Raw genomic sequence first — 13,236 nt, forward strand, 5'->3', positions numbered from 1 at the left:
AAATAATGGAACCAATGTTGTAGCAGATCTATCCTCCACACGTGTTAAATATCCCTTTTTTTATATTTAAATAAAATTTAACTAAACTTTAAGGTTCTATTAGTTTTTCGCAATTTAAGCGGAATAAGTTAATACTTAAAAGCACTTACCTGAAAGCGATTATACTTTTAAACATTCATAGCATGTCCGCAGTCACAAAATTTCTGAGTATCCATTATTCTGTTGTGCTGGAGAAAACTTATTAAATTTTTTTCATTTATTAGTTCAATAAAATGTGTAAACGAGACATTTTCAAAGCGTTGAGAAGTTAACTTAAAGTGAAATAAAAACGTGATTAAAAAACTTGAAAACTATTTTTGACCAATCGTTTTATTTTTTATAAACCAATAGGTTTCAAAATAAATCGCACTCGTGTATTGTCGGTACTTACCGAATTTAGAGGGAGGGGGTGCGCCGATTACACGTCCACCTATAAAGATAAGCCAAATGTTAACAACATTAGTTACATAAGTAACAACTTTACGCAAAATATTATTATAAGATATTATGTGTTTCCAGAATAATTAATAATGAAGGCTAGACAACACCTAGACTTAAAGCATTAACATTGCTTGACTGGCAAGGTTGACAAATCTTGCTCTACACGTTTGCCATGTCACACCATTTTGAAAACATGGAAACAACATAATATAAACTATAAAACACAATATGTTTATTTAACTTTATATAAAATATGGCCCTTAACTTAATATAACATATGGCATGGCCCGTTAGTAACCGGAGAAATAGTAAATCCGAGTAAAATATTATTGTTTGAATTAAAAATAAATGTGAAAAGAAAAACTTTTGAACCAAAAACATTGTCTAAAATTAAAAAGTAGAAAACAAACAGACATTTCAACAATTCAGGTAAACCTCTTGTTTTTTTACTAATTTCATATATATTGCTGTTTTTTTACGCTGATTTCTTTGAGCGATTTCTGAAGCTAAACTCATCTTGGCGGACCTGTACACGGCGCACCTTAAACTCGGTGAAGTTCGTAAGCTCTCGAAACGATAAATGAATCGACACATGCTAAAAGGGCCTCAGTCAAAAAAATGCATAAATTAAGTTGTTGATGAAAACCGCATCTTGAAAGATAGCTCCATTGTTGTGTGCCAAAAGAATCTCAGTCACATGCACTGGTGGCATAGATACTGGCCACTAAATTATTGAGACTGTGCTGGAAGGGCTTCAGCTGTCTGTTCTATCAGTTTATTGCTTATTCAGTAAATGTCTTGCTATAACCTATAATTTGGCTTCAGAAACGTGTTTTGTACTTTTGTACATTTCGCAACCTTACTTTAATATTGATTGTTTTATAAAAGTAAGTGATGGAGGATAATGAGGACAACGTCAGTAAAAAAAGAAAAGAAAACAAAGGTTTATGGAAAAGGAATGTCTTAAAAAAAGCAAGAATAAGAGGTGATGAGTTTGTTGATGCAAGAGGAAACATTGTTCCTAAAAAGACAACAGGGACATGCAGGTAAGATTACAGTACATAATATTAGGTTAGTTTGGCCAGCCAATTCAGCAAATGGTTAATCTTGAAATGACCTATAATGGATAAATTTACTTACTATAAGGCTATTATATAACGTATCAATTTATTGATTCTAGCCTATATATCCATTGAGAGAAGTGACAAAAACAAGCAATAGTTAGACCTGCCAAGTTTGATAAACATCTTTAATTTTATTGTTTTAATTTGAGACCTGAATAAATGTAGCTAAGAATGTAACCTTATTTTATCGTATTGTTTCAGTTGTAAGAGGAAGAACTGAAATGACATTGTGACAGAGGAAGAACAAAAAGAGATCTTGAGACATTTTGGTGATTTATTGTCAAAAAACTAACAGGATTTCCACCTACAACACCTTATTGACGTTAAAGAAGTGAAGCTGCGTTGTCTACAAAAGGATGAAGAAGCAAGAATTAACAGCAATTTTTTAAGATACCATGTGCTAGTAAGTTCACAAAGATTAGAGGTATGTTTCAAAGCTTTTCTTTCTTTACACTCCATCGCCAATAAAAGAGTAAAAAGAGCCCTCAAGTGATCGGGGAAAAGCCCTATCGACAAACGAGGAATGCACATTAAGAAGGCCCATTCTGTTGAGACTAGGCAGCTTTTAAGACAGCACATAAATAGTTTCCTTACAAACAAACAAAGTATGCATCAAAACCCTACAGGTATTTAGATGCTCGGTTAAACAAGAAACTTTTGTGTTCAATGTACAATGAAAAACATCCAAGCATCAAATAAAGTCTGACATATTTTTCTACTTTCTTTGAGGAAAACTTTAACTTACACCTTGGGAGAACGCAGAGTGATTGTTGCTGCACTTGTAAAGAACTTAGAAACAAACTTAAAAGTGCACAGCTGAATGAAGCAGCTATACGAGCTGCAGCTGCCGAACTGGTGATACTCAAAAGAAAGGCATCAAAAATTTACAAAAGTCTTGATCAGGAAGTGAAGGAAAAAGAACAGCCTTATGTTTTATCAATTTGTTTTGATTATATGCAAAACATCCAATTGCCTAGGATCCCTGTGCAAGAGACTTTTTACTTTAGGCAGTTGACTACTACAGATTTTTTCACTCATGATATCAAGAAGAACAATTTAGTAATTTCCCTGTGGCATGAAGGGACGGCCAAAAAAAGTCCAAATGAGGTGTGTTCAATGGTTTATGACTACTTGAACAGTGTTCCATCTTACTATACAGAGTTTCGTGTGTTATCAGACAGTTGTGGAGAACTAAATAAAAGCCACGCATTGACCAGATTTCTTATGGCTTTGACAGACATGAAAAGATTTGAAAAAATTTAGCAATTTTTCCCTGTCAGAGGTCACTCTTTCTTACCTTGTGACCGTGTATTTCGTGATTTCAGTATAATAAAAAGTACTCTAAAAAATCGGCATTGTTATCCAGTCAAGCAAAAAACACAAGTTCATTGTTAAAGAATTGGACACCAACGCAGTACTCAAGTTCAAAACTTGGTGGCCAAAGTTTTATAAGAAAATGGTAATATCTGAGGAAACTAAGACCAGAACTGTACCAAAAGACAAAAGAGTCAACTTTTTAATAAGTACGTTCATACACTTTACATATGATTCAAAGATCTGTTCTCACATTCATCCTAAAACAACCGGGAATTAGTGAAGTAAATTTACTCACTGCGATTGCCTATCCACTTGATAAAGTGCCAATCAAAGATGAAAAATTCAAAGACATCCAAAAGTTATTGCGATACATTCCTGAGGAATACCTCCAGTTCTACAACGAAATCTTGGAATGGAACAGAAACCTTGAAGGACACGCTCAACACAACAGCAGCGGAGAAGATGATTGAGAACTTTTTTTAACATTTTTGTTGTCAATGAGTTAATCTTTAACGTACATACGTACTTGTATTGACAAAAAATTTTAAAATCTTTTAAATAATATGCATAAGAAAGCGTGTGTTATCAGTTAAAACAATCTGTTTTTCACTGAAATTCCTAAAACATACTAAAAGGGCCTCAGCCAAGCACTCTTACCATTATTTTTTCATAGTAAAAAATTTTTTTAAAAACCTGGCTCCTTGGTTACAAATCTAACTATTTTTGTACTAAATTTTAACATTTTCTACAGAAAGGAATGTTGAGTCATATTCGGGCTAAAATATTTTTTTTGTTTTTCTCAAAACCAGCTGATTGTGCGCAGTGGTTAGAGCGCTTGCTTTATAAGCAGGAGATCCAGGCTCGAATTGAGCTCTGGACATATTTTCGCGTCACGGTAAGGAAGGAGGCGTGAACTTCCTGGTTAAATGCACTTCCACGGTGCTCTGCGACAAGACGGTTAGGGCTTCTTAGAACATCTGGAAAAAAAAAAACTTATACTAAGGCTCATTTCGCATGTGCCGATTCAATTCTCGGAATTCGCATTTTGGTATTTTACAGAATGGACGCTAAAATATTACGTTATTGCGCGCCATAATGGTAACGTTGAAAATAATAAAATAAAACGTTTGCGCAAATGCATTTTAACAAAAATTTAACTTTTTTCAAAAAAATCTAAAAGTTTAAAATACAAATTATCAACACATCTACATTAAACATTATGCATTAAATACTATAATAATTTATAATAAAATTAGTATTTTTACAAAAAAATCTAAAATTTAAAAATACAAATTATCAACATGTTTACATTAAGTGTTATACATTAAATATTATAAAAATTTATAAAAAAAATCAGTATTTTTAACATATTTTTTATCTACTTAAAGTATCTTCTTAACGATTATCTTCTTAACGTATCTTCTTATAACTTAACGTGTTTGCTTCCTAATTTTTTTTGTGTGGAACGTATCCTCCTTTGGCTTAAGTTATCTTTTTTTAATCGATCTTCTGAAGGTATCCTCTAGTAGCTTATATTCTTAAAATATCTTTTTGTGGCTTATCTTCTTATAGTTTTTGCAACGTAAATTTTGTGTTATACATAAAAAAAAGACAAGTTATTTTAAATGCAAATACTATATTATAATATAATACCTCCCAGTCTACTTATCTACATCAGATGCCCCAAAAATAATAGTAAAAATATTAAGGAAATTATACTTGACAACTTTCATACTTTTGCACAACCATTCTTTGACCACATAAACAAAGTTTTTGAAGTGGCATTAGTCTTTTTTGTTGCAAAAAATCAACCAATTTTTCTTCTTTCATACTTTCAATGAACTCAGCAAAAGGTGTCATCTTACTTATTTTGAAGACGGTAAAAAACGGACTAAGAAAGCGACTTGAAATGGACTTTTATGTTAAATTTTTACTCGTTAAAATTAGCCAATCATAAAACGGCAAAGTTATCGTTTCGAACTTTACCGAGTTCGTTTACGAACTTCGCCAAATTTGGGGTGCGCCGTGTACAAGTCCGCCCTCATCTTTGTTATGATAAGTTATAAAATATCAAAAACAGCATTGTAAAAACTAATTTTCTTTTTCTTTTTTATGATATTTTGGTCTAATTTGTAAAGATCATCATCAAACGTAGAATACCAATTTAAAAAACCGTTACAAAATAAAAATCATAAAGAAATCATTACAAAGACAACGTCAATAAAAATTGTTTTGTTTTTTTATGATTTTCTTAAATAGTGGTCTCCATATCTCCATTAGTCTTTGTTTTTTTATGATTTTCGTAAATAGTGGTCTCCGTAATCTTAATCATAATCTTCGTTTTAAAATATAAGTTATTCAGGCGCGGATCTATGGGGTGGCCATTGTGGCCATGGCCACATAGTTTAAAGTCAGATTTTTTTTTTTTTTTTTAATTTTATTATGACGTATAATACTATTTACAATGAGAAAAATCGTTTACATATATAATAAATGGCCGGAGCAAGAAGAAGACATACTGTCTTATCACCGAGCCCCGTTAACATAGAAGCCGTCAGTTAATATTACAATTTAAAAACTTTAAACATAAAAGTATATATATATATATATATATATATATATATATATATATATATATATATATATATATATATATATATATATATATATATATATATATATATATATATATATATATGTATGTATGTATGTGTGTAAGATCAAAAAAAAATAAGTTATGACTTTTTCACACACACAAAAAAAAAAGTAGATGAACCCCTATTCAGTTTATACAATTTTTTTATTATTTTATAATCAAATTTTAAAATAAATATTTTAGATCGAAATTTTTTCCTAATAAGAAACGTTTACATACTATTTTGAATTGTTCAAAAGATATGTTTTGAAGAATGTTATTATTTTTATTTTTTGAAAAAATTCATTCCATAGAAATGCTCCACGATATTGAATTTGGAATGAACTGAGTTTGAAATAGAATCTTGGAGCTACAAAATTATCATTTGAAAAAATTGTGGGGTACTTATGAGAAATTTTTGTAAAGTAAGAGTGAAATATAATAGGCGACAAACCATGTTTAGATTTAAACATGAACAGCATAACTTGACATATATTAAGTTTATAAACATTGAGTGCATTAAGTTCCACTAAGAAAGGCTCTCCATGAGCAGTTCTCTTAACGCCAAAAATTATTTTGCATGCAATTTTTTCTTTACTATAAATTTTTTTAAGCTTTCCATAGTTGCTACTTCCCCATGCAATATTGCAATAGGATAGATAACTATTTATCCATAGTTATCTATCCTATTGCAATATTGCATTTCTATGGAATGAATTTTTTCAAAAAATTCATTCCATAGAAATGAATTTTTTGAAAAAATTCATTTAGAAAACTCTAAATAGAACAGAAATATTTTTGGAAACTTTATTTTCAATAGATTTAATATGAGATTTCCATGATATATTTTCATCTAATATTATTCCCAGGAAGTTTACATTTGATTCTCTTTTAATAACTGAATTATTCATAAAGAGATTGGGTAATTTTAGAGGGAGGTGATCACTCTTACTAGATTTATGAAACAACAAAAATTTAGTTTTCAGTACATTTAATGAAAGTTTATTACAAATAATCCAATCATTAACTTTTATTAGTTCTTCATTAAATATTTTAAAAAGATCTTTTATATTTTTATTTGAGTAAAAAAGATTAGAGTCGTCAGCAAACAAAATAAGATTTAAAGTCTTTGAAGCTAAAAATAAATCGTTGATGTACAACAAGAATAATAGTGGTCCTAGGATGGATCCCTGGGGAACACCACAAGTTATAACTTTGTTTCCTGTTTCATTTTCTTTATACACTATGTATTGTTTCCTGTTTGACAGGTAATTTTTAAACCAGAGTAGGTTATTGTTTAATACTCCATAGAGTTCTAGTTTTTCTATAAGTATGTTATGGTCAACTGTGTCAAATGCTTTTGACAGATCAATAAAAACTCCTAGTGTATAACAATCATTATTGAACCCATCGGATATATAATTTATTAAATCGATTACTGCATGATCCGTTGAATGTTTTTTTTGGAATCCAAATTGTTTATTATACAGTATTTTTTTTTTGGTTAAATATTTATTAAGCCTATCATACATAATACGTTCTAACAATTTTGAAAAGCATGGTAAGACAGAAATAGGTCTATAATTTGACATAATTGTGTTATCGCCAGTTTTAAAAATAGATGATATTTTAGCAATTTTTAATTTCTCCGGTACAATACCGGATTGTATTGAAAGGTTAAAAATATGAAACAAAGATGGTTCTATGGTATCGAAGATTGCTTTAACTACGTTCACGCTAATTTGATCAATGCCGGCGGATTTATTATTTTTCAGACTATTGAACGCATTACGCACCTCAGTTATATTTAAACTATCTTCTTTCATAGATATATTGGTTGGTTTTATATAGGATTTGAAATTTGTGGTGTTTTTTGGGATTTTATCTGCTAAATTTGGGCCAACTTCAAGGAAATAGTCGTTGAGCTTTTCAACGATGGTTTCTTTATTACTGATCATTTCCCCATCAATAATGAGTTTTTGTGGCAAATTATTGTTAGAACATCTTTTTTTACCAATTTTACCAAAGATTGATTTATTAGAAAACCTATTTAATGTTTATCAAAAATCTTATAGAATTTTTGGAATTAATTATTGAAATATTTTTGAATATATGTTAATGAAAACAAATACAAGCAATTTTAAGACTTGCATATCATTTTTTCGTCTTATTGGTTGTTGATAAACTACGTCACGCTAAATTTATTTTTTAAAAACTTCTCGGGGCTTGGCGATAAGACAAATGTGTCTTCTTCTTGCCCCGGCCATCTGTATATTGGAAATATTTGTTGTGTTTATATTTTTATACGGCAAAAAAATGGAGAAAAAATAAATAAATAAAAATAAAAACGGTAAACACGAGTCTTGATTTATCGTCTGGTATCGGTGCGATGCCATACTGTATGGGTATCAAAATCACGCGATACTGGTATCGAAAGTATTGTTAATGTTGGCATCGTTTGGTAAGGTTTGGTGTTGGTTATGTTGGGGTCGTTTGGTCTCGGTGCAATCCCTTACAGTACCGATATCGAGATCTCGCGAAACTAGTATCAAAAGTTAACGCTTATGTTTGTATTGTTTTGTACCAATAGTATCATTTGGTATTGCAACTCGGGTCATCATGAGAACTTGTATTTTATTTTTATAAACGATTAGTATTTTGAAATAGTAAATTTGTATAATAAATGAGATGTATATAACTGACTAATTTATTATAAAAGAAATTCTCAAAGATTTGTGCGACATCATGTTTATCACTTTATTTCTCACCTGGTATATTTGTTTTATTTTAAATAATTGTGCGGTATCGCTTTTGTATTTTAATTTCTCATATGTTATCGTTATTACAATTTTTCTATTGTGATTAAAAGGAAAGAAAAGAGCTTGTTTAACATTTACTTCAATATTAAATTATTACAAATAAATAAATTATGTTAAACAGTGTGTAAGGGGCGGAGAAAAAGTAAAGAGGGAGTGGTATTCGGAGTTACTACCCTCCTCCCCTACCTAAGAAATGTCAAACTTCAAAGAAGTATTATTGATAAAATTAAAAAATAAGAAAAAATACAAAAAATTAAAATTCAACATTTTATCATTTTTCTCAAAAAAAAAAGTATTTATATAACCATTCAAAATATTTATTAGCAAACTGTCTTATAAACTTTCTAAAATCACTCTAGATGATCAAATATAACAGTTATTTTATTTAAAAATAAATAAATCTTATTTTTTATAAATTTTTTTGGTCGGACTGCCCCCCTAGAACAATGACCTGGATCCAACCTGTAGTTTCTCGTATCGTTATTCCAACTCTATTGAATTTTTATTCCATTCAGGCAATAATTTTCTGTGCGGAATTAATCTTCAAGGAAATAGTTTTGCAATCATTAAAGAGAGTTTTTCATATAACTCTCCATAGGAATTGCTTGTGATGCAATCGTTAACGATTACTCTAAACGAGTATTAGAGATGATTGTTGAAAGGGAATTAGTTTTGTAACCATCATTAGAGAGTTTTTTAATTAATTCTCCAAAGGAAATTGCTTGTGATGCAATCATTAATGATTAGTCTAAACGAGTATGAGAATTGATTGTTCCAAGGAAATTGATTTTTTCACAGTCATTACATTTATTTAAAACTATTTGTGTAATATCGCATCCATATTTTAATTTCTCATCTGGTATCGTTACTTTAATAAAATCTCTCGTGGTATCATAACTCTTGCCTAGTCTTTCGTTCTTTGTTCAACATTAAATAACTAAACTTTAATTTTAAACAACTAAACATAAGTATACATTAGTTATTAAAGAAAACTAAACTTTACTCATTATGCCTTTCACAACATCTTTAATCTGGGATTATTTCAAAAAAAATATAGGTAAGCACTATATATTAAATATTGTTTATACTTTATCTCAAATGTAATTGCCGGCAATGCCAGGAAATAATCCTGAAATTGATTACCGGCAGGAATGTTTTTATATATGATAACTTAATTTTCAAGTGTTTTAGTTTGCGTGGCCAAGCGGATGAAAATATGGCAAATGAGTCCGGAGCTTTAGGTTTAAGCAATGATATATTATATAACTAGATGTCTAACTATCAGAAAATCAGATCAGAAAAGTGAACGCGCTTTTAGCCCTTTTTACAAATAACGGATTAAATTTGTAAACAAATATTTTTAACTATTCTTTTCTTAAATTAAACATGAGCGAGATCTCGTCTCGTTCTCGTTTCTCGTGAGAAATAAGACTTCTCGTGAGAAACGAGAAATAAAAAATTCTCGCGAGAAGTAGAACAAGACTTAAATATTATATCATTTTCCAAATTAAAAATTATTATAATTTACAAAATGCTTAATAATTTGTTTTTTTAATTAATTAATATTTTGACTCCGTGATTTTAATAAATCTAATTAAAAATTTAATTTGTTTTTGACAAAAACAAATTAAATTTTTAATAAGATCTTTAATTAGATTTTTTTAAAAAATCTAATTAAAAAATTTTAATTAGATTTTTAAATATTTTTTGGCATCAGGGAACATCTCCCTGATGACAAAAAAGACTTTCCGATTCTTGATTGGTGGAAATTGCATTCAAATACATTGCCAGAACTCTCTTCATTAGCTAGACAAATTTTAGCTATTCCTGCAAGTTCAACTAAATCAGAGAGACTTTTTAGCTCAGGTGGAAATGTCGTCCGATCATCCAGACACAACTTACACCCAGAAAAAGTAGAACAAATCATCTTAATCAGAGAAAACATTGTCTTGTTGGAAAAGTTTGGCAAAAAAATACTGAATTAATATTTGAAAAAGTTGTTTACATTTGACAAATGTCATTTGTGTCTATTTGTCAAAACCATGTTTACATTTTTTTTTTGCTACTTGGATTTTGATAAATTTGTTTTCAAAAATTGTTAAATTTCTCGTCTCGTCTCGTTCTCGGTCTCACAAGAAGTACTAACTTCTCGTCTCGGTCTCGTCTCGGTTTGAAAAAACCTAGTCTCGCTCATGATTATCTTAAATGATATAAATATATTTTAAATTTAAATACTATTTACGTAAAAGTGTTAAGCGGAAATTATAATACTTGTAAAATAATAATTTATGATTCTTTAATTGATTTTCTATTAAAAAGGGATTAAAGTTTTGAATAGATAAGTAAAACGACAGACGCTTTTGAAGCATTTTTATGAATTAAAATACTTTTTAATAAACATAGACTCATAAAAAAACTTTTATAAGTATTTTATAATTATTAAAACTTGTTTTTGAATTATCTTTAATTTATTGGGAAATTTTGACTTGCATTTTAAACTTTTATTTCACACTTTGGCTTCAGCTTTTGTCCTTTTTACAAATGGCGGATATATAAACGTGTTATAAACAAAAAAAATAAACGGCTTCACTTTTTGCCTAATAAAATCCCGCAAGTTAGGCATCTAGTTATATAATATATCATTGCGAATATCCCCAAAAATTTCATTGTGTTTGCCGTAATTTAGGGAATTTGGCCATAGAGATTCCTGTCATGGCTACAACGGTTCCTATTACACGTTACCGACGTTTTATTCTATTAATAAATGCTCTCAAATAAATAATATAGATCTTTCAACCGTGAAAATAAAACTTGGCAACACAGTTGGTTTTAACGAGTCCGATTTAGAAAAATGTTCTGCTAAATATAAGGAGCAAAAACCCGACCCTAATACACACGGGTACCCGTAGACGGGTAATTTTAATAACTTTAGTTACCCGATATCAAAGCCTTTGAGTCAGGTATTACCCAACTTAAACTACCCGAATATTACCCGTAGAAGTACTCAAAAATCGGGTTATAAAATTACCCAATTTCTCTAACCAAAAATCGGGTAATAAAACTACCTGTAGAAGTACCCGAAAATCGGGTAATAAAATTACCCGATATTTTTGTGCGATTGGGTATTTTCGTTTATTTTTTTTGTGTGTTTTTTTTTTGTTATGGCGTTTTTTTAAATTTAACTTTTTTCAAATTTTTTTAATATCACTTTTATTTCTATTTGTTAGTTCCACCCACTCCATGTAAGTAATAATATTTAACTAATTAAAATAAAAATACTTACATAGAGTGGGTGGCAGGGGCGCCCAAAGCATTTTTTGGTCTTAGAGATAGCTAACTTCCAGACATGGAGCAAACTCCAAACATTTATATGTTTATACTTATGTCAAATAAGGATGATTTGCAAAAAATTGCGACGATTGGAGCTTGGGAACAAAAAAGCCCCAAAAATTTAGCCCCCCTGCCCCAAATGTGAGAGTAACAAGTTGATGAAATATCTTTTGTACTTTTTTCAACTAGACTTATTTTCATCGATAAATTTTAAGTTTTATAATATTATCTCTCAGAGTTCAAAATTATGACAATATAAAATTTGCAACTCTCTCAAATTGAGGGGAGTTTAAACTTTAAATGGTCATAATTTTTGAGCGCTAAAATATTTTACCATGAAATTTAAAATTTATCGATAAATATAAGTCTAGTTGAAAATAATACAAAAAATATTTCATCAACTTGTTGCTCTCACGTTTGGGGCAGGGGGGTTAAATTTTAGGGGCTTTCTTGTTCCCAAGCTCCAATCATCGCAATTTTTTGCAAAGCATCCTTATTTGACATAATTATAAACATATAAATGTTTGGAGTTTGCTCAATGTCTGGAAGTTTGCTATCTCAAAGACCAAAAAATGCTTTGGGCGCCCCTGGTGGGTGGAACTAATACTCCGTGTAAGTATTAATTCCACCTACTCCATGTAAGCAATAATTTTTAATTAGCTAAAAATTGATACTTATATAGAATAGGTGGAATTAATACTCAATTCTTAACAGTTTTTTTTCTTCCTATTAAAATATATATGTATGTATGTATATAAACTTTATTTTCATATTTCCATTTATTTTCAGCCATAATATATATATATATATATATATATATGTTTTTATATTTTTGTATATATATATATATATATATTTATATATATATATATATGATTTTATATTTTTAAAAACATATGTATATATATATGTATATAAATATAGATATGTTTATATATATATATATATGTTTATATATATACATATATATATATATATACATAATATATATATATATATATATATATATATATATATATATATATATATATATATATATATATACATATGTATATATATATGTATATATATAAACATATATATATATATGTTTGTTCTGCTTGTAACTTACCGTAGCGCTTCTGACTTCTTTGTCAGAAGAAAAATTCACTTCGTCTATGATTCCAACTTTCCATAAAATTCGCGTCTTTGGGGCATTGTCAATTAAGACAACATTTCCACTTTTGACTTGTACAGATCTATTAACTTTGTGGTGTTCACGTAATCCTTAAAATATTCTTTTTTCCAACGTGTTCTAAAATGACTTAAGACCATATTAATGTGTTTATGTTGTTCAACTATTTCAAAATTTTCACAATTCCTTGAATCTTCTGCTATCGTTTCTAAATTTAACTTCCGACCAAACACTAAATGGTTAGAAGTGAGCACTTTGTCACCAGCCTCTTTATAAACAAATGCTATTGATGGACGGTTATTGATGACGCATTCGACTTCCTAAATGAGTCTTATCAATTCTTCATAGGTTAGTCTA

This window comes from Hydra vulgaris, chromosome 03, assembly GCF_038396675.1.
Source record: "Hydra vulgaris chromosome 03, alternate assembly HydraT2T_AEP".
NCBI classification, from domain to species: Eukaryota; Metazoa; Cnidaria; class Hydrozoa; order Anthoathecata; family Hydridae; genus Hydra; species Hydra vulgaris.